General features: G+C 41.2%; 2 long non-coding RNA genes across 2 annotated transcripts in view; one reads left to right on the forward strand and one right to left on the reverse strand.

Moving 5' to 3' along the window:
• Window positions 1-26,245, forward strand: part of LOC102164628 — a 63,105-nt gene that overhangs the window by 1,010 nt on the left and 35,850 nt on the right. The window contains exon 2 of the long non-coding RNA XR_002344013.1: window positions 3,405-3,472. This is a non-coding gene — a long non-coding RNA (uncharacterized LOC102164628). The remainder of the gene's footprint in view (window positions 1-3,404; window positions 3,473-26,245) is intronic.
• Window positions 59-25,206, reverse strand: LOC102164543. The gene is made up of 3 exons (XR_002344012.1): window positions 24,462-25,206; window positions 3,623-3,826; window positions 59-351 (listed from the first exon to the last, which is right to left on the reverse strand). It is a non-coding gene; the product is annotated as an uncharacterized LOC102164543 (long non-coding RNA).

Here is a 26,245-nt window from a genome sequence, read left to right on the forward strand (position 1 = left end):
GCTCATATGGACCCGTAGCCTGGGAATCTCCATATGCTGTGGGTGTGGCCCTAAAAAGACAAAAAAAAAAAAAAAAAAAAAGGGAAAATGGGACAATCAAAAGTTAGATGTCTGAATGGAATGCTGCCAGGCTTCTTCCAGGAACAATGGATGCAGTTTCATTTTACTTTTTTCATTTGTTGACTGAAGAAAAGGATACCCTCTTGTAAACTTTTAAATATTAATACCAATCCTTGATGCTCTCCTTTAAGCACTTTCTACAGAGACCTGTCTTCTGAATCCTAATTGATGTCTCTGTTCTTCATCATTACTGAGATACTTAAAAATTCATTTGAAGGAGCCACCTGATATCTGAAACAAAGAGAATATTAAATCAGTCCCTATGCAGCCATGCATCTAGGGGGCCCTTGATAAATGTTAATTGGTGGTGACAGCATCTCTGTCGTGTAAATTAAGACTGGAACAAACAAGACACAGTGGAACATAAAACAAAAATCCTCTGCAGGATAGCAGCCTGGATCTTACAGGGTGGGAGAGACACAGCCCTGGTTGTACACACAGCTTTGTTACCACTTATTGCTAAGGTGAAATCAGTAAAAGCAAGTATGTAGAATGTGGCCTGCCTGCCAAACAAGGGCAATGATAACTGCTGAGCAAGGAACAAATGACAAGAAAACCAAACAGCAGATGGTAAAAAAAAAAAAATGACTTCGTCATGACTTAAGTTTGCTGAGATATGCTATAAGGACTCAAGGAAAAAGAATATTTTACTTTATTACTCATAACAAAATCCTGTTTATGAGCCAAAGATGTAGACATAAAAAAAAGGGCCTACCTCAGTAAATGAGAGTTTTGTAGCCTGTGTTTACCAGGTCCTACCACTCTGGGCTACTGCAGAAAACGGACCATACACAGTTCCACCTAGGTGTTCTGGGGAGTCCCTAGGAAGTGTCTCACATGTGCTTACAGTGACCACGTATAGTTTGCTTAGCAACACTGCCACTTCTCCCAATAACCACACATCTCTAGGTGTCCCTCTGCCTGCCACTAACATTTACTAGGGACTGAGTTACCATGGGGCACAGCATGGAACCTCCTCAGGCTGTTCAACCCTACTGGGGATCTGTGACAAGGTACATTCTTTGTGTTACCCTCTATTGAATGAGCACCAAAATGTCTTAGCTATTCTTCTTATATTTTAGCCTTCCTTCTCTCTAGAGGGCGCAAAGTGAAGTCCATGGAGTCTAAGCTAGAACGTAATTCCTCAAGTGATGGATCCCATTCTGTGTTCTCTTTTCCAGTTAAGTAAGGTGGTCTTACTGAGTTAAGGGTGTCACACCTGGTTCCCTCTTCCCTTTCTTGATCTCTCTGTTTCTCATGCAAATAGACTTTGTTTATTGCATGTGATAGACTAAACTGGTACATCCTCTATAAACGCAATTTGGCAATGCTTTCATCCGGCAATTCCACTTTTATACATTAACTTACAGATATACTTGCCCATATGTGAAAAAACAATTCATTTAATGTTGTTTACTGCATTGTTTATAGTAACAAAAGTTGGAAGCAGCTCCAATGTCCATCTGTAGGATTCTAGTTAAACACATTAGGGTTCCTTCAAAGCCCAGAGCAGCCAGAGCAGGAACAGGCAGAGCAGCAGGTCCAGACACAGCACAGGCTACTCTGCTCCTGCATATGGAGGTTCCCAGGCTAGGGGTCAAATCAGAGCTGTAGCTGCTGGCCTACGACACAGCCACAGCAACTCAGGATCTGGGCCACGTCTGCGGCCTACACCACAACCCACGGCAACTTCAGATTCTTAACCCACTGAGCAAGGCCGGGGATTGAACCCACAACCTCATAGTTACTAGTCAGATTTGTTTACACTGCGCCACAACGGGAACTACTCCGTTCAACTTTCTGACCCAGCAAATCCAGGAGGGATCTTGGACCCCTCAGACATCAAGTACATACTATATCTGTCAGGGCCCAGCTGGGAAAACAAACTACCAGAAACATTTCAACAGAGAAAACTTAATATAAGCTATTGGAGAACTTAAACAAACTGAAAGGAGAAAGAGAGCATGGTAATTCTAAGAAGCACCTCACACCCTGAGGCTAGAAGAATGGAGGGAAAACGCTGAGGTGATTCAAATGCAGCCCCAAGTAGGCTGGAGAGACCTCCTGGGAGGTGGTCAGACCTCTGAGAAGGAGTCACTGCCCAGCTTCTGCTGGTGCCTCTGAGGGGACAAAATGAGACTGCCTCCCTCCGCCCAAAAAAAAGAGAGGTAAGAGATGGGATTGAGGAGACTGCAACCAACTGCCACCATGGAGGCAAAGGTCATTCATTGGTAAGGGATGCAGAGAGGAAACGTTAGCAAGAGAGAACTTTCCAGGTTCTCTAGTGTCCTCTCTTAGCAGACCTAACAGAGAGCTAACAGGGTCTGCAGATTCCAGAGTGAGACAACAACTGAGACGATATCTTATTGACTTGCATGCCCCCTTAAAAAGAAAGAAGCATTTTTTTTTTTATGAGCTAACATGGCATGATCCCTGCCCCTCCCCCCAAAAAGGCAAGTTGTAAAAGAGTGTGTATAGTATACCATCAGTTGAGATAAAGGAAAGACAAAGAAAAGAAAGAAAAAAATGTCATGTGATGGCATCACGCCCAGACATTTTTTTCCCTCATGAGTCTAATTCCATTAGCAGTGGCTATGAATATGAGCATTTTATTCAACTTATAAATATATGGCAATTTTATGGTATTGATAGTTATCATTAGGGGTATCTTCCTACTTAATAGTCCTTCCATTGACTCTTTTTAAAGTCACTTTGATTCATATATATGTATATGATATATTTATCACAACAGGGCCTTTGCCTCTTCTAGAGACAAAAACATAGCAAGATCCTTTAAAGCAACTTTTATTTGTACTTGAAGTATAAATATACTACTCATTCTATTCAAAACAGGAAGTCAGTCACTTCACAAATCTAGCAATCTCCCATCATTTTCTCAGTAGCACCTGAAACATTGGAGGATTTGTGCTTGCGCCTAACTATATTCATTTTTCTTTAACAGACAAAAATGTGTTCTCTATAAGCAAAACACTTACACAGACAACAAAATTTAAACAGCCCGGGTCTTCAAAAGTGATTACCATCAAATGAGGGGACAAACATGTACACAAAGAACACAGGAAATGATAAAGAGAAGGAAGCAAGGAAGGAGCTAAATGTGAGCATGCTGGAATTCTCAAGATGCTTTTAAATCCAGAGCCTGAAAGCTTGATCTAAAACTGGGAACCAAAGAGTAGAGAGAATACTGGAGCTGCTTTTAAATTCCATCCTGGGAAATACCTGATCTTGAAGACCTTTCACTTTCTCTTTTGTTATGTCCTCAGGTAGCTGAATCCAGGCCAGAGATCAAGAAGATTTTAACTAACACTTGCTCAAGATTCGTTCCCTAAAGGTAAATTACTTGCAGTCTGTTGTCTCTTTTTTTTTTCCCTTATTGCTTCAGACATGGGAGCAAAGCTGTTATAGAAATCACCATTTTATCAACATGGTAGGACATCATCCTTGCAGTTGTATATGTATAGTTTTCTCTGAAATACCTTACCAGGTAACTGAAATTCCAGTCTCCAAGCTCAGCAATGCTCTGGTGCTTGTAACTTCATCTGGGGTCACTTACATGGGCTTTCCTTGGTAAATCTTAAGCTCAGCCTTTGCCAAAAAGCAATCAGTCTGACAGCCACTTTCTTTGGCATTTTTCCAGAGGTATTAACTGCCTTTTCCTCATATGAATGAATTTCTGATTGCGCAACTGAAAAAAAAAGTGAAAAAATTAAGGCAGGGGATTCTTTCTTAGAAGCAAAATTGCTGATACTTCACATTAATGTCAGTAAGAACCAAATAAACAAGGTCTGTGATTAAGACTAACAATGAGCCAAGTGCAATTTGCCCTCCAGACTTTTAGCCCCAGATGCCTTTGTTGACAAAGAAGTGTCTGGCTTTTGAATCAGTGGGGCACCTTTTGGAGGCACTCCAGGTTCTCCTGACAACATGGACTATTTTTTTTTAATGTGTGTGTGTGTGAGTCGGAGGGGCTCCTTCCCATACAAGGTTATGGCTGAGTGAAGTAATTTTCAGGAAGGCATAAGCCACTGCAAGCCTCACGTACCATAATAATACATGGTGCCTCCACCGAACAAGACCTAGGGAACTAAATTGGGGGCGCAAAATTCCTTTCATTTTAACACCTTCGCAGTTGAAGTTTCTGTTATCTAAGAATTATATTCCCTTTTCTTCTCTGACTATTCATCATCTTAAATCATGTCCCTACAAAAGCACCCACAGATTTTTCTAGAGTTGCTAGCTTGGCAGATTTGGAAGCTCTAATTCTCTGACCTCTTAAAACCAGATGTCGTGTCTTAAGGTCAGATCAGAGGACATTACCCACTTGACTTCCTAAGAACACTATAAATCTCTATGCTATGCCAAAATAAATTTTGAAATGTTCTTTAATCACATTTATGTATATGTGCTTAATAAATATAGGTCAAGACCAAATATTATTATTATTATTCCTTCTGAAATCACTGTGTTTTTTTTTTTCCTGTTAGCATTGCTATATCAAGTATCAATAAGAGACCAAGAATTTTTCAGAACAGAAATCAGTTTTCCTTTCTTTAGTGACTTATTGTTGTTGGTTCCCTTAAGAAATTTTTATTTGAATATTGCTGAAGCAATGACTTCATAAAATCTTAGTATTATGTTGTTCATCCTTTACTCTCAACTTCTGTTAATTGAATTAATGATGTTTGACAGTATAGTGATATGCCCCATTGTGAAATATACTAAATATATGAGTTTAAAGAAATTGTTTCAGTATTATTGAGCACTACCTATGAAATAAGTTTTAGGAATTTTGCTAGTTTTGGTTAATCATAGCTACGGCAGATACCGAGGCTGACTCCCTCCAAATCCATTCTAACTTCCTTCTCACGTACTTCATAAGCTGGAAAGCTAAAAATCCCTTTGACCCTATTTGACCCTAGATGCCTTTGAGGCTGAAGTTCAGGTGTAACTTATATTCTGATGAGACGCACTTACATAAACTGAATTAGATGGAAGGAAGGCAAAGCACAGTCATCTACCATGATGGTATTCAATCATGGCAATAACAGCAGCAGCATGGGTCCGAGTTAGCTGTTTCCTAATCATAGCAGAAGTGACAGGATTCTGGTGCCAGGGCTTGCAGCAGTGGATTATCAGCTTAGCAGGGAGTTTCCTGGCTCTATGACTTCCTCACTTTAGCGAATCTGTGAATCTGTTGTATGATATGGCCCCAGGGTCTACTTCTTCAGACTTCCCAATGATTCTGTAAGCTACTTGTATCAATCATCTATTGCCACGATAGTGTGGTATGGCAAACTTTCCTAAATATAGCAGTTTAAAACAACGACTGTTATTATTGCATGAATCTGTCAGTCCACTGGCCAGTTCTACTGTACAGGTTGAGCTTTGCTGAGCTTACTGAGCTTACTCATATGTTTGTGGTCAGCTGATGGGTTAGCTAGAGGCTGGCTGGTTTCTCATGGCTCAGCTCAGACAGCTCATCTCTGCTCTGTGTCGGCCCTCATTGTTCAGCAGGCTAGCCTGGATTGTTTTCATGGAGTTCCTAGAGAAGAGCAGAGTGTGCAAGGCCTCCTGAGGATTGGGCTTAGAAACAGCATGTCATTTCTACCATATTCCATAGAGCAAGATTCAAGGAGTAAGGAAATAGACTCAATCCCATGACGGAAAGAGGAGTTACAAAGTCACATTGTAGGAGTTCCCGTCGTGGCGCAGTGGTTAACGAATCCTACCAGGAACCATGAGGTTGCAGGTTCGGTCCCTGCCCTTGCTCAGTGGGTTAACGATCCGGCGTTGCCGTGAGCTGTGGTGTAGGTTGCAGATGTGACTCGGATCCCGCATGGCTGTGGCTCTGGCGTAGGCCGGGGGCTGCAGCTCCGATTCGACCCCTAGCCTGGGAACCTCCATATGCCGCGGGAGCGGCACAAAGAAATAGCAAAAAAGACCAAAAAAAAAAAAAAAAAAAAAAGTCACATTGTAAAGGAGGAATGAAAATTGGGGCCATTATTACTGCAACAAATCTGCCTCGACATTGAATATTCTGAAGATACCCTTTCTGTTTTGAATTCCTGGAATAAGCGATGTTCTTTGCATTTTAACTCTGACTTGCACAATGATAGTTTAGATGCTCTTTTTTATCTCCAGTCCATCTTAAACCTCTAAAAAATGACAGTAAGTGAGGAAAATAGGTACAAACTGGTAAGGTCAAAGAGAATGGCAGAGGCAAAAATGGCAATATAAGGGTGGCATGGAGAGCAGTCTGTGGGTTCTCTGGAAAGCAGACTCCAAGATGCAGTTGCAAGCTCCGAATGTTTATTAGTAAGAACCCTGGTTGGGGGGTCCACACCTCTGGAGTGAGGGCAAAGGAGCAGGAATGAATAGAAGTCAAACTGCAAGGTAGCCTTAGCACTAACATGGCTCGCCAGAGTTGTCCTGTGTCAGGCCATACTGGGCTTCCAGGGGAAGGGCCTGACCTTGGGCAGGGTGGCTCTCTGGAGTGAAGGTAATCCCTAAGCAGGCTGACATCAGAGAGCACAGTCGGTAGCAGCAGGATATGGACAGTGCATCACTGTAAGCATCTTCTTACTAAGCAGTCAGGGTTCCTAACAAGCAACATGTGTTTGAAGCCAGAGACCAAAACACCTCTGCTCTCATTGGGAGTTAGTCTCAACACGACCATTAGAGTCTTAGTCCCCAAACCTTCAGAAGTGAAGAAGGACACGCGTCAGCACTTGTACTCTTCTTTCCGGCCCTTGGCTTGAATTTCACTGTGCCTTTTTCCTTCCCTACGATGGCTTCCTCTACCTGACCCTGTGGCACAGTGTTATACTTGGCCTCCACAGAAGACCATCCATAGCATTGTATTTCCAGAGATTTTGGTAGAGTTGGTACCAGGCCAACAATTAGGAAAGTCAGATCCAGGCAAGGAGAAGGATGGGAATTAGAGCTGAGAGGAGCCCAGGAATCCCTGCTCTAGATGGGAGCAAGGAAAACAGAAACTGGACCTGAGGATCTGGGTCCAGGACTTGTCTTTCTACCAAACAGGGGTGTAAAACACAGTATTAAGGAAAATTGTCAATGTGAGTGAGCCCAAAAGAGAAAAATATATTGACTCCGTAAAATTAATTCCAATTAAGGTCATTTATAAATTGGCTACTACTATCTATGCATAATTATCACACAGCACAATAACAAGTAGATGTCATAAAGTGTGTATCCAATACATTAATTAGAGAGCTGAACTTTGCAACTATGTGGACAGCCGTTGGGGTTTGTTGCTTTTTCCTTGTGATTCAAGTCTCACATCATAGCACTAGGAGGACACATGAGCCAGAGGGCAGCTTCATTCTCTTCCGAGGAAAAAGAACTTTGGAACAAATCCAGGAGTCAAATAAATATTCTTTTTATAATAAACCACTTTCTTCTTTTAGTTGTGCTGTTCTTTTGAGCATGGGCTTTTATTGTTAAGAAAGTGAGTGTCCATTTCCAACATTTGCTTCATCTTAGGCAAATACGGTAAGGTATGTGCAAACATTTCATGAATTGAAAAGTGTTATAGAAATATGGGCAGTTCTTGTTAGTAGGTATGGTCTCCTTTTGTATAACTCCTCATTGTTGCTATTCCTAAACTTACATAATTTAACTATTTCTTTTTCTTCTCCTTCTTGTTATTGAGGAATAATTGACATAATTGACCATATTAGTTTTAGGTACACAACATGATTTGGTATTTGTATATACTGCAAAATGATCACCACCGTAAGTTAAAGCTATCCTCATACATACATAGTTAACAATTTTTTTTCTTGTGATGAGGGCTTTTAAGATCTACTCTTTTTTCAGCTTTCGAATTGCAATATATTATTAATTATACTAGCCATATTGTACTTTATATCCTCATGACTTAAACTTATTTTAGGAGTTCCCATCGTGGCACAGTGAAAATGAATCTGACTAATATCCATGAGGATGTGGGTTCAATCCCTGGCTTTGCTCAGTGGGGCAGGGATCCAGCGTTGCCCTGAGCTGTGGTGTAGGTTGCAGACATGGTCTGGATCCTGCGTTGCTATGGCTGTGGTGTAGACCGGCAGCTGTGGCTCCAATTCGGCCCCTAGCCTGGGAACTTCCATATGCCGCAGGTGCGACCCTAAAAAGGCAAAAAAAAAAAAAAAGAAAAGAAAAAAAGCCAACTTATTTTATAACTAGAAGTTTGTACCTTTTGACCCCCTTCACCCATTTCTCACATCATTAATCTGTAAGTCTCAAATTTATTATGATCAATACCTTTTATGATTTGTGTTATTGTTATTGTCTAATATTTATTGAGCAGTTGCTACATGTCCTAGGACTGTATATACTGTATCACAATGGCTCTGTCAGGAAAATAGGTCCACTGTAAGTGGTTCAGGAATAAGGGACTTCCTATAGAAATGAGAGCTTACGTGGCTGGAGAGGAGCTAGGGAAGTAAAGGTCTAGGAGGTGGCAGCTGTAGGAGGGGAGAGTCACTGACATCTTCAGCCTAAAGCCCTGGAGTGTGGATGGAGAAACTCAGCTCATGGGGGAGCCTGAGAATCCTGCATAATGACCAAGAGAGAGCTCATGGAGAGGGTTGTGAGTCCCTGTGTTGGTGAAGCCCTGACGAACCTTGGCAATTTTTATCCCACAACAGTGGTCTCCCTTTACTTCTGCCTCCCAAGCCTTGCACAAATCACAAAGTCTCATTCAGACTCTAACCTGGAACCACATAGGAAAGAGGATTCTGAGAAAGGAAGTTCCTAGTCTTAGAAAAGAGTGATGTTGTAGTGCCAAGTTACCAACAGGCATCATAGCACACTGACAACTCTACTCTCTAGGAGGTATGTGTTACTGCTAACATTTGAGGACAGTTAAAATTCTATGTTCAATAATTTGCCTGAGGATGAACACTAATAGGTGACAGAGCCAAAACTCAAACCCAAGTCTGTCTGATGCCCATGATCATCCTTCTGACAACTATTCTCTAATGGCCCCTTGAAATCTATAAAATACTGATATATCTGTGTATCTGTCATAATATCTCTCTTAATATTATTTCCTGTCTCTGTGAGTACCGGAGGCATATGTTTTGTCTGTTCTAGAACCTTGTGGTTAAGAGATACAAATCTCAGACTAAGGTGATGTGTCAGAGATGCATGTCTCCCTTGGGGCCAAGCTGGGACATTTCTGCTGCCTAGTGTCAAGTGAACTGTTAGGCAGCTTACAGAGATACATTGTCAGAAAGTCTCTTTTCTTCTTCTAGTTGGATAAAAATTAATGTCTATGCCCTTCTCTTGTCCAGTTTTCTCCACATACTGTGCCCTAAACAATGCTACCTTGAATTATCTGTTTGGAGGGAGATAATGCCTTCCATTACCTGAAGCTGGGTGAGAGGAGCTTCAGGGGAACTTTGTGACACAGAAAGACTGTTACTTAATTCCTACTTGGCGACATACAAAATAGTGAAAAATTACCGCTAGGGTTGCTGGTTTAATGGCAGAATGATGAGAGGCTGATGCATTAAGAACAGACTACACTCTGCCCATAGTAGGGCAAGACTGTCTGAGTTTCCTCATTGGCCAAGTTGGATAGATGAGAGGGAGCCAACTGAGGGTCATGTTCACTCCCACCTAAGACTCTTGCCTGGAGGGGAAACATGATCCAATGGAGGCTTGCCAGAAATCCAGGTGCTGAGGGTGGTATCGAGGCGGCTACTACTGTGCAGCCCCACCCACACCAAGGGAGCTGCAGTCAAAGATCCTCTGTGGGCACACCTCCCAAACATCCCTTGGGGGAGAGCCAGCAGTTGGCACCTGCCACCACAGAGGAAATCATCAGGTTACACACTGCACAATCTATGAAAGATCTTTTTTATTATTATTATTAATCACCTCTCCTTTGAGCTTGGCCCTGGAAAGGCCAGAAATAGCAGCTAGTAAACATGGGAAAGAGAAAGACAACGTAAAATGTGGAGGCAGAGAAGTCTTTTATGCATTTCTCCCCGTTTGGGCACAAGTTTAGAGGGAGGGAGGCAGAAGGAAGGGAAAACAGAAGGGGATCAGAGTTTTCTACTACTGCAAACTTTCAAAGTCACTAACAGGAGGACGTTTTTATCATGAAAAGCAACCAAGGGATTTTTTCTTTTTCTGAGTGACTAAAAAAGTTTGGGACCTACCTGAGATTGTGTCCAGGAAGAGCATTTAATAGGATTTAACAGGGAAAGAATAAAGTTGATTTGTGCCTTAACCGATTCAGTCCAGCCTGTAGGTAAAATGATTATACCAATATAATAGAAACAATGGGAGAACATAAAGGAACTCTTAGAAACTAAAGACATTATATCAGAGTCTTAAAATTCCATGTAAGAGTTAGAAAATAAAATTAAGGACATCTCCTGTAAGTTAGACCAAAAAGGGAAAAAAAAATCTTGAAAAGAAATAAAAGACAATGAACATCAACAGTCATTGAAGAGGTCTAAAATCTGACTTTATATAGAAATTTAAAAGAGAAAATATCAAATTACCCATAACATTTTTCGCAGAAATAGAACAAATAATCCAAAAATGTATATGGAACTATGAAAGACCCAGAATTGCCAAAGCAATCCTTAAGAAAAAAAAAAAAAAAAAAAAAAGGCAAAGTAGGATATGGAACTATGAAAGACCCAGAATTGCCAAAGCAATCCTTAAGAAAAAAAAAAAAAAAAAAGGCAAAGTAGGAGATATAACTTTCCCAGACTTCAGACAATATTACAGAGCTACTGTAATCAAGACAGTGTGGTACTGGTACAAAACAGACATACAGACCAATGGAACAGAATAAGGAGCCCAGAAATAAACCCAGACACCCACAGTCAATTAATCTTTAACAAAGGGAGGCAAGAGTGTAAAAATGGGAAAAAGACAGTCTCTTCAGCAAGTGGTGCTGGGAACACTGGACTGCAGCATGTAAATCAGTGCAACTAGAACACACCCTCACCCCTCACCCCATACACAAAAATAAACTCAAAATGGCTTCAAGACTGAAACATAAGACATGACATCATAAAACTCCTAGAAGAGAACATAGGCAAAACATTCTTTGACATAAACCAATCCAATTTTTTTAGGTTAGTCTCTCAAGGCAATAGAAATAAAAACAAAAATAAACAAATGGGACCTAATCAAACTTATAAGCTTTTACATAGCAAAGGAAACCATAAAAAAGAAAAAAGAGAGATAACCTAGGGAGTGGGAGAAATAGTTGCAAATGATGCAACTGACAAGGGCTTAATCTCCAAAATAGACAAACAACTCATACAATTCAACAGCAAAAAATCCAGAAAACCCAATGGAGAAATGGGCAGAAGACCTAAATAGACATTTCTTCAAAGAAGACATACAGATGGCCAGTAGGCATATGAAAAGATGCTCAATATCACTGACTTTTAGAGAAATGCAAATCAGAAACTACAATGAGGTATCATCTCACACCAGTCAGAAAGGCCATGATTAATAGGTCTACAAATAGCAAATGCTGGAAAAGGTGTGGAGAAAAGGGAACCCTCCTACCCTGTTGATGGGAATGTGAATTGTTACAACCACTATGGAGAACAGTATGGAGGTTCCTAAGAAAACTAAATAGAGAACTACCATATGATCCAGCACTCCTGGGCATATGTTTGGACAAGACTATAATTTAAAAAGACACATGCACCCCTATGTTCATTGCAGCACTATTCACAATAGCCAAGAAATGGAAACAACTTAAATGTCCATTGACAGATGAATGGATTAAGAAGCTGTGTTTCATAAGAAAGGATGAAGTAATAATGCCGTTTGAAGCAACATGGATGCAACTAGAGATTATCATACTAAGTGAAGTAAGTCAGAAAGAGAAAGACAAATACTGTATATAGTTATCAATTATATGTGGAATCTAAAATATGGCACAAACTGGAGTTCCCTTTGTGACACAGTGGAAACAAATCTGACTAGTAACCATGAGGCTGCAGGTTCGATCCCTGGCTTCAATCAGTGGGTTAAGGATCCTATGTTGCTGTGGCTGTGGTGGGGGCTGGCAGCTGTAACTCCAATTAGACCCCTAGCCTGGGAACCTCCATATGCTGCAGGTGTGGCCCTAAAAGCAAAAAATAAAATAAAATAAAATAAAGTAAAATATGGCACAAATGAACCTATCTACCAAACAGTAATGGACGCACAGACATAGAGAACAGACTCATGGTTGCCAAGGGGGAGAGGAGAGGGAGTGGGATGGACTGGGAGTCTGAGTTTAGCAGATGCAAACTATTACATTTAGAATGGATAAGCACTGAGGTCCTATTATATAGCACATGGAACTATATCCAGTCTCTTGTGATAGACCACAATGGAAAAAAACATAAAAGAAATGTATGTATATGTATGACTGAGTCATTTTGCTGTACAACAGAAATGGGTATAACATTGTAAATCAACTATACTTTAAAAAATAAATAAATAAATATAAAAAATAATGAATGGGGAAAAAAAGAAAAAGCAGGAGGAAAATTTGAGGAAGAAATTACCAAGAAAAATGTGAGAAATATTTTCAGAATTGAAAATATGGGCTTACAAATTAAAAGTGCTCACCAAGCATATGCATTAATTATTCAGCAAATGTTTGAAAGCACCTTATTTGCTAGACCATATTCTAGAACTACAGCAAAGACTAAAACAAGCTAAGTCCCTGCCAAAGGGCTTGCATCCTCCTGGAAGCAGACAGTTAATAAAGAGTTAATGACATGATATGTCAGCATAGGTGTTATTGGGAAAAATAAATGAGGACAGAGGAATATGGAACAATGGAGGTGGTGGGAAGGGATTGTTATTTTAGATCAGGTGGTCAGGGAAGCTTTCTGATAAGGTGACATTTGAACCAAGGGAATGAGCCATGGTGGAAATGTAAGCACAGCAAGGGCAAAGTTCTTTGTCCACCTTGTTTGCCATGTATCCCAAATACCTAGAATAGTGCCTGACACATAATAGGCATTCGTGAAATATTTGTTGAATGAATGAATCAAAGACATGGGAACAGCCTATTCAAAGACTCTGAGATGAGAACATCCTTGGCTTGTTGAGGAATGCCTGTGTAGCTGGAGCAGAGGAAGCCCTAGGGTGGGGCAGGGGGGCAGGCAGGGGAATGGTAGGTTTGCCTTTGTAGGCTTGACAAGGACTTTGAATTTTATTCTGAGACAGACAAAAATCCATTGCAGGGTTTTGGACATCAGAGTATCATGATGCTATTGACATCGTTAAAGAACTACCCTTGCTGGAGTCCCCATCATGGCTTAGTGGAAACGAATCTGACAGCAGATTTGATCCCCAGCCTTGCTCAGTGAGTTAAGGATCCGATGTTGCAGTGTAGGTCGCAGACACGACTTGAATCTGGCATTGCTGTGGCTGTTGTGTAGGGCAGCTGCATCTCCAATTCAACCCCTAGCCTGGGAACCTCCATATGGCATGGGTGCGGCCATAAAAAGACCAAAAAGAAAAGTTAACTACCCTTGCTTCTGTGAGGAAAACAGACTATAAGGGGCCAGTCATTTGAATTTATTAATATTAAGATGCATAAAAGATAAAGTGGAGATACCATGTATTTTTTTGCTACATAAATGAATTTGAGGGCAGGGGCTAATTGCATGTCAAGTTTATTCTCCTTTTTTATCTCAAGGGCCAGACAAATGACCAGATTTTAAGGACCATTTCCAACCCTGACACTTGACAATCCAATAGCCCTCTCCTCACAGCTACAGTAAAAGCTATTGATTCTCTCCCTTTAAAACTCCTATAGGATTGTCCCATATGTTTTCCCTTCCTTTTCCATTTGCATTCTCCCTGTTGCCTCTAGCTTCATGAGGTATAGTTCTCTCTTATTTTGGAAAAAACAAAAACAAAAAGAAAAGAAATCCCTTCATTTGACTATCCTGTTCTTTTTTCTTCTTCATTTCCCTGACAAAACTTATTCCCCGCCTCTAGTCTCTGATGAGACTTTTTTTTTTTTTTTTCCCTTAACCCTGATTTCTATGCCCAGGTCCCTCTCCAAACCAGTCCTTTCACGGCCAAGCCTGCAGCCTGTTCTCAGATCTGTTCCCCCTCCCTGGGGCTCGACACATTCGCCGTGCTCCACTCCTCGGTGTGGGCCTCCCCCAGGATGCGTTCTTGGCCATCTGCTCTCCTGTCTGCCTGCTTTCTCCTTTGGAAGACGAATCCGTTCCCCTAACTATAATTAACACCTCTGTGCTGATGACTCCCAACTGTTGTTTTCCATCTTCACTTCCTGTCAGAGTTTGGACTTCTTGAGAGTACTAAGCCCAGTGATGGTCTAGCCCAAGCCCTGGAATCAAATGGCTTGGGTTTAAATCCCAGTCTCACTGTGTAAACCGTGTCACCGTTTAACCCCTTGTTCCTCATAAAGTGAGAAGAATAATAGCGCCTATCTCAAACCGTTTCCGTGAGGATTCAGTGAGTGTCTATGTGTAAAACACATAGTGCCTGGCACATAGTAAATAAGTATGAGCTATCATTACTGGAGGTTATACTCTCACTGCCAACTATATTTCTGCGTTGACAAACTCCTCACTTGCTCCTCTCCCCCTTTAACTGGAGAGGAGCAAATGAGGAGCTTTCTATGGTATCTCTAGTTTTCTATGGTATCTCTAGTTTTCCATGGTATCTCTAATTCTCAGACCCACAGTTTTGAACATAGGGAATAATCTTTGACTTACCCTCTACTTCATTTCCTCTATCCAGTCAGTGGACAGATAGGCCTTGTTAATAACTTTCCTGTTTTTTTCCTCGAAATGCCACTTCAATCTTTTTCGTTCCTGTTCCTCCTTCTGCTATGCTCCAGACTGGCCTCTATCTCCTCTGACACAACCAAAACAACCGCCTCCTCATCAGTCTCCATAGACTCAGCCTCCAACCCCCAAACTCTGGACATCTTTTCAAAGTCTCTGGCTGGTGTTCTGTCCTTCACTCAGAAACTTGCTGTTCTCCTCTGTTTTCATTCCCATAAGGTGGAGAATCCTCTAAGCAGGGAGAACTACTCTCTCTTTCTAGAGCTTCCTATACCTTTCTACCTCTCTTTCTAGAACTTCCATAATGAAGTTCTGTTCTGTGCAGTCTTATTTCCTTCCACTCACCTGCTTTGTCAGCTCTGTCTCCTGCTGCCCTGAGACCATCTCACATTCTTTCTGGCCTCTCTGCTCTCTTGCATGTTGTTCTCATCTGGAATACCCACCTCCCTTTTCTCCATCCACCTCAGTTCTACCTGTCCTTCAGCCCAGCTCAAACTCAGCCTTCTCCCTGAAGAGCATAAACCCATTTAATAAGCACTCTTTCTGTTATTGCAGCACCCGAAACCATCATTTGATTCTGATTACATATTTTGTAGCATATTACTCCATGTAGTTTCAAAAATATTCATTTTTATGTGTATTAGATTATAAGACCCTGGAAGGTTGTAATGTTTCCTAAACTTCAGTGTTCCTGCTCCACCTCTTCCCTGCCCTATACCAAGGGAAATCGTAGGTAAATGGTAAAGACTCAGAAAACCTTGGTAATAATACAAAATAATAGTAATAATAATAATATGCACTCTACTATATGCCAAGTACTCATCTAAGGAGCTTTACACATATTAATTTGTTTAATGCTCACAATAATTTTATGAAGTAGCACTATCATTAACTCCATTTTACAACCATGGAAACTGAGACACTGAGAGTTTAAGTATCTTGCCTACGGTTGATCACTAACGCAGAGTAATCTTCACATACAGAGATAAGTCAAAGAATGCAAAATATAATCTAGGAAGACTATATTGCAGAAAATACATGGAATACCAAAGGAAAAGAAATTATAGGATTCATCCTCACTTCAGTTATGGAAAATCACTGTATTCCTGGGTTATGAATAAGTAGGACTCACTTTTTTAAAAAAAGGATGAAATTCATCTTCCCTTTCTTTCTCTGATTCTAAATGAATCATAGAAGACACCTGAAATGACATCCAGGCCCACCTTCCACCTCCTTACTCTCTTTTTATAAGTGAGGCCACTAGGATGGCTTTGAGAGCTCAGCCAGCCGTGACCTTCAGTCGTGATGAAGTAAGCATCCCTGTAAATTGGCAACTGCTTTGCCCTAGGAGGAGGCACATGTTCCATAGTGGGCTCTGAAAGTCACATGCTCTCTTCATTACCTTGCCCCAAGGAACAGTTTGGCTATGCACAAATAATGAAGTGCTGTATTAACTTGTGTCTCTTTGATTATCAGTCACGTATTCTCCACAAACAGCTCATCCACACCTACCTAAACCCTAGGCCTTCACTCTTCAGAAGTGAGTACAACAGGGCTAGTGGTTCTTCTGTCACCGGCTCAACAGCCTGCATGCTTAACCCCCAAAAGCACCACCCCCAAAACCTGGGCTGTCCTCTCCCCCCAGCACTCCTCACCTCCTGCGTGTGAAGGAAAAACTGTAGCTCTTCTCCAGCACACAGTTAAAGTGATGAGTTGAAGATGTGAACAAATCAGTCATTTTCCTGTGGCCTAAGTAGGAGTCTGTACCTCTGGGCTTTTTATTAGAGGAGGGGAAAAAGGTGGCCTGTTACCTCAGAACTCTCTACCCACTTCAGAGGCTGGTGCTTCAGAGGATCTGCCCTGATTGCCACACAGAGGTTTTGCATACCTAGTTAAAAAGTTCTTGGAATGGGAGTTCCTGCTGTGGTGCAGTGGGTTAAGGATCAGGTGTTGTTTCTGTAGAAGCTCGGGTCAAAGCTGTGGCTCGGATTCCATCCCTAGCCTGGGAATTTCCATATGCCACCAGTGAGTCAGAAAAAAAAAGTTCTTGGAATGGTTATCTGCTTACAGTAGTAAGTTAGAAAATGAAACGGGAATTAAGAAACCTTGTCATGTAATTCATCTTTCATACTACCTCATTGGTATTTGAATATGTTTCCTCTACGCTCAGATGATTTCCGTAAGGGTTGGAAACTTCAGATTTCACTTCATTAAGCACGATTAAGATCACTTTGAAACAGGAGTCATTCTACCTCCAGAAAAACTTGTGTGTGTGCGGACGTTTTAGCTGCCACATGCATTCTTGACTGGCATTCGAGTGGATTATTTGCTGTCTTGCCTTTGGCATCTATTCTTCCTTAATGACTTCGATCCTCCACCACCACTGAAAGTGACTTGAGGCACTACAGATTGCAAAGGCAGCCTGCTAGATGAAGCAGAGAAGCTGCAGGAAGCATACACTGTGAGAGAAAAGTGAATGCAGTTCCCCCGAGACCGGTGTGCGTTAATGTAACCATGGTTTTTAATCTCCTCAGATAGTCTCTCTGTAACCATACGTGCCTTGTATAGTATGTTCAAAGGAAACATGATAATAGCTAACAGCTGGACTCTTTCTAGTACTTTTTTATCAAGTCCTTCTAGTTTGCAGCTTTCCAGAACAAAGAGTAACCCTAATGCTTAAGCCCAGAAGCTTGATTTATACTTAGTGGAATGAAACCTGTCAAAATTTTATTACCAGTCGATTTATACCACAATATATGTATGGAGCAGCTATTGTACACAAGGATGACTTATTGTGAGGCACTAGAACTTTCCATTCGTTAGCTTTCTCTCAACTTTGGAAATTGTAATGTCTCCTTTGTTTGTATTTCAATAGCTGCCATTTAGCCAGCTGCCATAAAGATAGCCATCTCCATGTGATTTCTTTTGGAGCTGCAATTCGCATATTAAAGTAGAATCCATATCTTTCATCCTTCTTGGGTGATGAACAGAAAAGATCCTGTCCACAACTGTTCTAACACCTGCGTGTTCTCCCTCGCTCATAAAACCCAATGCAAGGTTAACTCTTGGACTATGTGTAATCATCACAGTCCTTCTGAAATCCGCAAATGCCAAGGCATTTGCTCCACAAGACAGCCTGGAACCAAGGTGTAATCAAGCCTTTCGTTGGTCCCCCTGGACTGGGCTATGAATCATCTTCCTTTCTTACCCAGCTGGCACAGATAAATAGAAACTGAACAGCATTTTGTCTCCTAAAGAGTATACCTTCCTTAAATTACCGTAGGGTACTAGCTGTTGTATTCACTTGCAGCTTTTATAAAGCCAGACAGATCTTAGGAAGGCCAAACTTATCTCAGGAAACAACCCACATGGGGAGAAAGCCCATTGCACACTTCAAAACCTCTTAGGGAGACGGAATATGCATAACTGTCCTCAGGGTCACCTGCTTGGGAAACTTGAGCTGATGACACCTGAACAGCACTGTGGCTCCAAGCAATAACACCATCTTTTGTTCTCAGTTTCATTTCACTGCCTAAATCCTTCTGTCACCTGCCTCTTCCCCAGGGGCTGAGCTAATGGGAGATTGTTACACCTATCAGTAAGTCCATCTGGTTCACTGAAATCTTCTCACAAATAGTAGCTAGTCAAAAGATGGGGAGAGTGGCACAAAGTGGCCTCATATCTGTGAATCCCCCCAACTTTGTGGGAAAAAAAAGCACTAGTTTACCCTTCACTGGAGCAGCAGCCTATAAGGTAACGGATCCTTTCAGAACATTCAGACATGGCCTAAATTAAGGCTGATGTTTATTTGGCTTGTTCCGGGTATTTTATTCAGGTCAAGTTTGTAATGCTTCAGCCTTCCATTGAAAGTGACTTTCTTTCTTAATTGTCATAACATGGAGTGAGTGTAGGTCATCTAAGTATATATTTCCTTCTAAAAGGAAATAATGTATTCACAATACAACAAAGAGCAGGGAAATCTTTTCCCCCCTTTTAGATTCCTGCTGAATATTTTAAGAATCAGTATGAGTTGTAGCACTTACTCATTTTTAAACCATGGGTCAGAATGGTGGCACTCCTCCAGTCTGTGGCTGGGACAGAGTTTCCCCAACTATGTGCTGTAGTAACAAAGTGCAAACACTCTGGGACCACCTGCCTGGGTCAGAATCCTGGCTCCACTACACTAGCCGTGTGATTGTAGGCAAGTGTCTCAATCTCCACGTGCCTCCGTTTCCTCATTTACAACATGGAGGTAATAGTAAGGCCTACTTCATGAGATGGTAGTGAGGATTCATTTAATTAATATAGATGAAGTATTTAAATAGTGACTGGCTGATCGTAAGTGGTAGATAGTATCACAATTATATTCCCCAGAACACTTGTTCCAAGAGATGTTCCTGAGGAAACAAGAATCTGTGGTCAAGTGAGATTGGAAATGCTTCACAATAACATATTTCATCAGACCTGTAAAGTGGCAATTATGTACTACTAAGAGAGAAAAGGCTGTGCCAGTTAAACTCAGACATGATGCTCTTCCAGGGATTTGGCAGTTCTCCTGAGTTGTTGCATTGCTCTGACATGTGGTAGGCAATCCTTTTGCACCTACCTCAGTAACAAAATAGAACCTCAGTCACTGGGTACTTCCTTTCTCAAGTTCTATCAAGCACTGGGTTATTGTTTCGCTAGAAAATAAGAAATTGCTGTCAACCCTGCAATGATGAATTTTTGCTGCTGTAACATACACTTGCCCTCACTGTTCTGTTGCCATACCTCATGGCATGTATAGTAACTTTTCATTCCAGAGCCAAATCATGGTGTGATCTTTATAAAGATATTAATCAGGAGCAATTAAACATCACATGTGTTGTAAGAATGTTCCTAACTCAACTGACATATGACAACAATAGCTGCCACCAAATTCACATGTGCCCACACAATGACTACCAGTGCACAGCTGCTACTTGACCAACAGCCACTAGAAGATATCTCTGTCCCTCTGTCCATAAGAAGCATCCTAGCTTCAGAGACAAAAAAATGTGGGAGAGGAGCACTGCTTAGTATCAATTAAATATTTGTGTTCCCCCTTTAGGAGATTCCCAATGTGTGTTAGCTCACTAAAGGTGGGAGGACATCCATCCTGCAGTGAAGAAACTATCTTCCCTGATTAAAGCCAATGTATTGGGCCACACAGACACCTTTACAAGCTGTACCTGTCAACACATTTGGACGTGCTGAAATAAAACCTAACACATTTGAGCATTACAAAGTAATTGGAAGGGATTTTTCCAGCCACTCTATAGTCAAGTGACAGCAAAAAGAAGACTGACTGACCCTGGTGGGGTTTAAGACATGCTACCCCAAAATATGGCCCCTTGGCATAATATTGAATATTTTCAGCTAGAGGAGTTTGAGAAAACAGTAGAAATAGGAAGGTCACCCTGGCCTTTGCCCACCACAGCCTTCTCCTTGGAAAAGTCGTAAAACTCTCCTATGAGAGGTACCTTCCCTATACATGAGGGAAAGGAGCACCCTTATCTCCAAAAACAAACAGACCTTAAAGAATCTTAACAAATAGATCTTGCTAAGGTTTCCCCTCTTTATTAGATATACTTCATACTCCCTAACCCATCATATTTCAACATTGACCACTCTATCAAACCCATTGTAAAAGCACACAGACCTATTTCATCAGATATTCATTTCCTTATGAGGGCTCCCATATCACATACAACTTATATTCAGTAAGTTTGCATGCTTTTCTATATGTTAATCTGTCTTTGTCATTTTAATTTTCAGACCCAGCCAGGGACTCTAAGAGGGTCAAGGAAAAGTAGCCCTCAAATAACTCCCAGGGACTAGTGTTGAGTCAATATCTCCACACTATTAAGAGAAACACTTGCTTTCATCCGAGTCCAAGTTTCCACCATGATGAGGCTAACTCCTTAGAACTGGTCAAATTTCAGTTTAATAACATACATTCTCAAGCCTCAATATATATCAAGCCCTGACCTACAAAATGGTTGGGGAACTTCCATTTTATCATCTTTTAAAAAATGAAAAAATAACAACACATAACAATTGCGTTATTGTATTATACAATTAAGAGATGCATGTAAAAAACTGAATACAGTGCCTGGCATGCAGTGTTGCAGGGTTCATTCCAGTGAGGGAGATGGAAGGGAAATGCAGGAAATGCTGAAGGACTTGGGCTTCCTGTGAGCCATGAGAGCCACTGATACTTGCTTGTCCTTTATTCTAAAAGGACAGATTACCTTAGAGGCCACCAAGCTGATGGCTTACTATACACTGGTTTAGTCTAACTTTATTTATTTATTTATTTATTTATTTATTTATTGTCTTTTTAGGGCTGTACCCATGACATATGGAGGTTCCCAGGCTAGAGGACCAGTTGGAGCTGTAGTCGCCAGTCTGTGCCAGAGCCACAGCAATGAGAGATCCGAGCCACGTCCGCAACCTACACCACAGCTCACTGCAACGCCTGATCCTTAACCCACTGAGTGATTGGGCCTGTGTCCTCATGAATGCTCCTTGGGTTCATTAACTACTGAGCCATGATGGGAGTTCCTAGTTTAACTTTAGATTCAACTCAGTCTAATTCTTTTGTAACTGCAGAATCATAAGAACTAAATGAGGCTTCAGCCAGCCTGGCCTTTGGTCAGCTGCCCCCTGCAAATGCTGGAGTATGGCAAAGCAAAGCAGTGACTTGTCCTACCTTCAGCTTGGCATTTGGGATGAGAACCAGCAGTGAGAAGATCATTTGGCCAGAAGAGGGAGAAGGTGCATATGGGCTCAGGGAGTTAAGCCAGACACAGAAGTCAATGCAAGACTTTCATTCCAGCCCCAGATTGGCAAGCTGAGGGAAGGATGACACCTCCAAGTCCTGCCTGATAGGCCCCCACTGGCCCCCTGAACCAGGAGCCATCCAGCACTTTTCGAGTTATCCAGGCCCACTTTTGCTGGAGCCTGAGTTTGAGTTAGAAATTCAGGTACAGAGATTCTGAAGATAGGAAACTTGTCCTCAAGGCACCCACTTCACAGCCAAGCTCCCACTACTTCCTCCCTGTCAACGAGGCTTAGCTAGCTGCTCCTACAGTTTTGTAGTGCTTTTCACATACTCACAGCCACTCTGTGGCAAGATGTCAGATGCTTAGATGCTAGCCTCCTGCTGGGAAAGAGAAACTAAAGTGAAAGAGAATGTTTTAAAGGAGATTATTTGGAGGGTGGGAAAACTATTAAATCAGTGTACTTTCTTCTCTGTTTTTCATCTTAAGTGACTGAAAAGAAGGGGAGGAAAGGGGGGAGAGAGTTTAACACTGAAAAAATGACTACTGGCAGAAAGTTGCAAGAGAAGTGGTTCTGAATGTTCTCTTCAAAGCAAGATACTATTTTGTGTTACTGCAGGGTCAGGTCTTGCTGTATTAGTTTGAAAACTGAAAGCTATTTGGTAACATGGAAAAATATTTGAAATATTCACTATGGAATTTATATGCTTCATTGTTCCAGATTAAGTGTTGTAATAAGGATACCTTCATGTGCCAAATAACCTCTCAAGAAACAAAGAATATCAGATTTTCAAAAATTTAATTGAACTCATTTACAAAATGTTAAGACAATCTGGTATGATATCCATCTGATATCTCATAGGTGGATAACTAGTATTATAGATGTTCTTTCACTTGTCTTCAAGAATTACAGTTAAAGCCATCTACTTATGGTGATTTCTTAATAACGGAAGCAAAACACCACACAGACATTAAAATCTCAGTAATTGGCTGCCATAACAAAGTTGATAACTTTTTTTTTTTTGGTCTTTTCTAGGGCCACTCCCGCGGGCATATGGAGGTTCCCAGCCTAGGGGTCTAATTGGAGCTGTAGCCACCGGCCTACGCCAGAGCCACAGCAACGCAGGATCCAAGCTGCGTCTGCAACCTACACCACAGCTCACGGCAGCCCACTGAGCAAGGCCAGGGATCAAACCCGAAACCCAATTCCTAGTCGGATTCATTAACCACTGCACTACGACGGGAACTCCCAAAGTTGATAACTTTTAAGTTGGCTTGGCTTCTCCATGCAGACATTAATAGGGTCAAGGAATAACTTGTTGAATCAACAAAAATTTTTCCCACCTACGAAGATGAAAGAAGCAAGGTAGATGAGACAAATGAATAGAAAAACATGCTGCCCAGAATCATACCCATAGAAATGAGTGGGGGAAAATTAAGAGAAGAAAGATGGAAGTGGAGGCATAGGGATACATTCACAGAAAAGTTTAGTAGAAAAGGCATTTATAAATCAGTGAAAGAACTTAAAGATGGTAAGAAGAGGGAGTTAATCTTATTTTTATGGCAGTCTGTGCAACTGCCTGGAGGATGGAGAGAGGCCCCAGAGCAAAAGATAGCATATATCATTCGTTTCCATGGCAATGACTAAGGTGTCACCATCAGAGCATTATGATTTCAGAATAGGAATAAGATATAATAATGGCATATACTAACATGTTCCTTTAGTCCTTCCCCAACTCTTAGTATTTATTCATTAATTTTCACAGCACCTGTGAAGTAGAGACTATTATCCATTTTATTTCAGAGATGAAGAAACCGGAACAGGAGCAGTCTAAATGCACACAATGCCTGAAAAGTAATGTTGCTGCTCATCTTTCACCCTACAGTATATATAAACTTTTGAAATAATCAGTAGTAAAGACCGTTTCAGTGGTTTCATGATAAGTAATATGAGTATTTTGAGCTAATCATTTTTGGAAAAGGTACTGGTGTTGTACGGAAGAAAAACCATTTCTAACAACTATTCATTTGTTTCTCCTTTGCTTTCAAAACAAAATTTTCACCATTTCCACAGGTCAGCATTGCTTTCCAAACCTTTTGAATCAAAGATTACCAGACCACCTTCCTCAGTTTACTTCTAATGTAACTGGAATTCTTTCAGGCTTTTTATGTTTTTTCCTGGGCTTCATTTCACTTTAGACTTCCATTTTTCTCAGTCTCTTCCTCTTCCTCTGTTGTATAACTCCCTTCCACACGCCTTCAAAACCAGGAGTAAGACCTGTGACCATATTGCTGTCAAATTCTTAGACCTACTTAACATGGAGAGGAAGTTTGGACAGCAGCTAAGAGGGCTTCAGAGTCAGACAAACTGTGTTCTAATTCTACCTCTGCCATCTGACAGCAGAGTGACCTTGGACCAACTACTACTCTAACCTTAACGTAAGATATATTAATATTACTTCACAAGGTTTTGTGAGAATATTTGAGAATGTATACACTCAGCAGTTATTATTCTTGGGGCCATGAATACACAGAAGTATCTGTCTAGACGGTTGTCCTTCCACTTTCTCATACCATGTTTCACATTCCCCACATAAGGCATTTTGATACTAGTCTCCTCGTGAGGGTTTCTCTCTAGTCATATAAGGAAGACAGAGAGAATGCTCAGAAAAGCTATGTTCATACTTACGATCTGTTAGGACCTCAGGCAGTGGCTAAGGGGCTATAGATCCAGAGACCAAAGTTTTCTTTCTGTGTGTCCCCTTACAGACTGTGTCATTTTGGGCAAGCTACTTAACTTCGCAGACCTTTCAATTTCCTCTTCTGCCAGGTGGCATCACAGTGCTTCATAGGTGGTCATAAGGACCCTGTGAAGGTTGAATGTGGTTATGAATATGAAAATTGCCTGGCGCTGGAGCATAACACACAACAGAAGTGCAATAAAGTATGAACTGAATGTGACTATGAACTTAAAATACTCCCTACCATTCTCACTTTCCTCAAATTTAAGAGTAATTAAGTAAAGTCTGGTATATCCTATGATGCAGTTACTAAAATCATGTAGCAGAAAAACATTTATTGACATGAGAAAATGCTCACGATCTATCACTAAGTGAAAAGTGTATTATTTGGGGGGGGTTGTTTTTAAACACGTACACACACACAAATTAGGAAAAAGGGACAGTAAAGATTCTTGCCAAAATGTTAACAGTGATTATCTCTAGTTGATGATGGTGTTGTGTCTGTGTGTGATTTTCTCCATTTTTTCAGTGCTCTGCATTAAGAATGAATCCTTTTCCTTTTAGAGAGAAGTAAAAATGAAATTTAAAAACAAAATTATGGCAAGTTTTTATAAGTCTTATATGGTGATTCTTAGGGATATCAAGCATGACCATGGAAGAAAAGCAGTAAACACAGCAGGGAACGTGCAGCAAGCCAGCAGCAGCCAAGGGGGTGGGGGTGGGGGGCGGAGGAGAAGGGAGGGAGGAAAAGAGGTCAGAGAGAGGACAGGCAGTAAGTTGAGGCTAAGACTCAGAAAGAGCCTTGCTGTTCTCCAAGCATTTGTTGCTGGGACTGCCAAGAAGCCTGTGGGGATACAGGGTCGTGTCCCCAGCCAGGCAGGCCACCAAAGTTCAAATTTCACTAGGGAATCAGGAGTGGGTGGGCTTCTGAGCCCCAGTGGCTTTGAACTGCCTGTCTTTTTCTGTCTGGGTCCACAGAAAAGGTGATGTACTTGCCGGCTTACGTAAAAGCTAAAGAATGACCCAGATGGCCTATATGTTGGCTTTCAAGCCTAAGAGACTGACTTACTAAGGTCTGGTTTACTTTCTTCCAGTGAGCAATAAACCAAATGCTATCGCCACTAGGTGGCATGCCCCAAATACTATTTCACTTTGAAACTGGCAAAAAAGTTCGTGTGTCAGGAACTACAGACACCCTGTAATACAGCAAAAACATTGTTAGAAGCAACAAGGTGACGATCATTTAAGGCTTTCAGTTTCTCCCTGTTAAAAATGAGTAAAAAAACAATCACTACCACCACGGCAAACAATCCTCTTCAGGGTAATAAATTCAATGTGTTTCTCATGGACGTATCTGAGAGTCTCCTTGGAAGACTGCCTTATGCCCATCAGTGTCTATAACCAACATTTATTTTGGTTGGCATCCTTTGCCAACCAAAATAAGTGCCCCCACAATACTCCAAAAGTGGAAGCAGGTATCTTGTGTCATTTTGGACTAATGTCCAACTATACATGCAAAATCAGCATTAGTTGAGGGAGGACAAGGAAGGTCCCCATGTAGGATCTATTACAGTTGAGGAAAGACAAGAATGGTATTCAGCCCAAAATGAATATACTCCTTTTGGCCTGATAGGCTTCTCTTTCTTAATATCAGTGCTGCTGCCAGGACCTCTATGTTTAGCTAGAGCTATCAGTCATTCATACATTGCTGTGGATTAGTTTTCTCTTGTGT

This window comes from Sus scrofa, chromosome 5, assembly GCF_000003025.6.
Source record: "Sus scrofa isolate TJ Tabasco breed Duroc chromosome 5, Sscrofa11.1, whole genome shotgun sequence".
Lineage (NCBI taxonomy): Eukaryota > Metazoa > Chordata > Mammalia > Artiodactyla > Suidae > Sus > Sus scrofa.